Raw genomic sequence first — 3,619 nt, forward strand, 5'->3', positions numbered from 1 at the left:
ACTTACGGAAGTGGATGCCACCCCTGCTTCCAAGCTTGTTTCAACCCGGGAGCTCCACCAAGCACTGTCCACCACAGGTAACAATTATCACATTTGACACATCAGTGTCACAGTGTTCAGCTTCACAGCCACCACAAGTTACCTCTGTATGGCAAGTGGACACACCAGGACTATACAACCTAGAAGACTGTTTGAACAAAAACAATGAAAAACAGGCCCAAGGTCTGCAGGTTCGAGGGCACTTCAGTGTCTTACCATTCCAGCACGCTCAAATGCTGGCCAACTCTGGGCCAGAGACCCCCACTTCATCTGGCAAGCCCACTCGGCCAACCCAAAGTAGGGCACAGAGAAAGCCACAAGCACCCAGAACCTTCCTTACTTGCCTCTCCCCAAGAAGCCAGAGTAATTATTAGCTCAAATTAAAGTAGCTTATCATATTCTTTCCCAGACTCCTTCCTTTTGGCTGTTTTTGTCTTTAATAATAACATTGTCATCATTCCATGTCCTCTGTCTCTCAACTTTAGAGTTACTGTGCTATCATTGTCTGATATTCGGGCTCCAACTCCTGATAAGTCCATAAGCAATATGTCCTGTCCAACCTAATATATACTAGTATATCTCCTTAGACAAATGTAAATTGAAATGATAATAAGATACCACAAGAAAGCGTAAAAGGACTAAATCAACCAGTCTACCAAAGCAGCAGAGAAGCCAACAGTCTCAGTGTTGATAAGAATGTAAGTTTATTTGGAAATCAGTTTGTAGTATCCACTAAAGCTGAATATGCACATATTTTGAGTCCCACTAATTTTAAAAGTCTATGACCCAACGGCACCCAACAACAACAATTTTATAATTTTATAATATTATAAAATAAATTTTATAATTTTGTAAACAATTATGACAGAAAATGTTTTCCTAAAATACAGAACAAAAAAACCCCCCTAATTTCTACCAATATAATTAAAAGTTAAGCTGTGATATACTCATTCAAATACTATATAGCAATAAGTATATACCCACTTCTCACTAGGTTTACAAAAATAGATATTATGTGAAAAAGAAGAATGACTACATCTGGTCACAAAATTCAGGATAACTACATTATTACATAAACATCAAATTATAGTATTACACAGCTGTCAGAATGCATCATTATAAAACTGTCAAACCACTGAAACTCATGATTCAGTCAAGTTAACACATACGTTTAATCATCAGTTAAATTTCACTTAATTGTCAGATGCTCTATACCAATATGCAAAACAGTCACATAGCAGATTTATTCTTGTTCTAAATGTGAAACGTCAGATAAGATATGGACAAATAGGGAATAGGTGTAATTCACTATTATTTTCATTAATATACAAGAATGAAATCATACCACCATATATTGTTGTGTAAAAGAAATCTAATATGAAAGACTGTATTATTTTGTTATTCCATTTGTAAAATGTTCAAAATCAAGCATCCACTTCCTAAACAACATGCCTCTGGAAACTATTAATTTTGATAAATGTCGATAGTTGTAGAGGGGCTTCAGGCCTTTTGTTCATAGGGTCTCTATGAGTCCTGCTTGACTTGAAGGCAATCAACACCAACAATTAGAAAGAAGGGCTGTAAATATCCTTAGGGTATAATGATTAGAAGAGAGTAAGAAATGGGGCCCGTGATGTGTTGGCCAAGTTTCAATTCTAATCTGAGTATTAGGTGTGCAGATATGCTGAACTTTTAATCATTCCTCAAGCTATTCAATTAAGATATTTCTGGATTAAGATCTTTCTGAATGTGTAATCACTCATTTACTTATGACCATCTCATAGAGAGGACTCATAATTGACTCTCCATTGGCTTTCGGAGGCTATCAATCATATAGAAGGGGATTGCTCAACTTTCTTTCCCGGATCCCCTAGTGGTTTCTAACAACAGGCACGGCTTCTGAGTCTGCAGTCCAACTCTCTATGGACTCCAGAGTATCCTTTGAATGCATAACACAACAAGAAATTTTAAAAATACAATCCTGATGATTTCATTCAGTTCAACAAATATTTGGTAAAATTTTAGGTGTGGAAATTATTTTTCATGAACGAGGCTCAAACATAGGGAGCTCTGGTGGCCTAGTGGTAAGTAACTGCACTGCAATCCTGAAGGCAGACAGTTGGATTTCACTGCTCCTCAGAAGAACAGAAGGAAGATGTGTAATATCTACATAATCGTCAACCAGACAATTAGGCTTAAAGGCAAGCAACCTAATTTTCTGTGGAATTGTTTAGCTTATTTGGTAATGTTTCTTATTATAAACAAGGGGAAACAATTGGACTGTTTGAATCAGCATATGGTAGAAATGAACTTCAGTGGAAAATTCCATAGGGAGTCCCTCCTGTCTTCAAAATTCCAGGGAAATGTATTCGATTCAGCTAAACTGATTTAGAGAATAATTTAAAGCTTTCATTGTAGATATGAGTAAATATCAAGTTTCCAGAGGAAAATTATTTTTTGTTGTGTACCATTGAATCAGAAATGACCCATAGATGACCTTACAGTGGGTTTTAATCGCATGGAAGGAGATTGCCCATCTTCTCCCTTGGAGCAGCTGGTGGATTTGAGTTATGTTATTCAGATTAAAAAAGTTTTTGTATATGCAGAATAAAGCTCACATTTCTTAATATTGTATCAGATTACCTCCTTTACACACACACACACACACACACGAACACTTCATAACTCCAGAATTCTTACCTTCGTTAAAAACCCCCTTGTCCTTTTCTGGTTCCATGCTTTTGTTTGGAGGGTCCACTCAGCCTGTAGGATCCGTTCTTTACCTCTTTTCCTATAGAACTAATTCTCTTGATTTCAACACTTCCCAGAGTCTGCTATCTCTTACATCCACACTTAGTAGTTATAGTCTATCCCACAATCAGCACCCAGCCTGGTTTTCACTGCTGATATTGAGCTTCTCCAGCAAGTCTTTCCACAAATGTAATCAATTTTATTCCTATGCATACCATCAGGTAAAATCCATGCGTATAACCTGTATTCATGTTTCTTATAAAAGGTATCTGCAATGAATAAATCATTGAATGTGCATAACTCTATCATTCTCTCTCCAGCCTCATTTCTCTCACCGAGCCCATGTTTTCCAGCGACTGATCCTTCTTCCCTGTTTCCAACCTTTGCATTCCAGTCGCCCATTATTATCAATGCATCTTGATTGCATGTTTGATCAACTTCTGACTGCAAAAGTTGGTAGAAATCTTCTATTTCCTCCTCTTTGGCTCTAGTTGTTGGTGCATATATTTGAATGATAGTGATATTCACTGGACTTCCTTGTATGCGTATGGATATTATCCTGTCACTTACCACATTGTATTTCAGGATAGATTTAGAAATTCCTTTTTTAACTATGAAACCAACCCCATTTTTCTCACCTTTTCATCCCCAGCATAGTAAATCATATGATCATCTAATTCAAAATGTCCCATGCCAAGCCATCTCATTTCACCAATACTTAATATGTCAATATTTATGCATTCCATTTCTTTTTAACAATGTCCAATTTTCCTACATTCATGCTTCTCACATTCCACGTTCCAATCACTAGTGTCTCCTTACAGCTGTT

This window comes from Elephantulus edwardii, unplaced genomic scaffold (assembly GCF_000299155.1).
Source record: "Elephantulus edwardii isolate Elephantulus edwardi_28Jun2011 unplaced genomic scaffold, EleEdw1.0 scaffold00013, whole genome shotgun sequence".
NCBI lineage: Eukaryota > Metazoa > Chordata > Mammalia > Macroscelidea > Macroscelididae > Elephantulus > Elephantulus edwardii.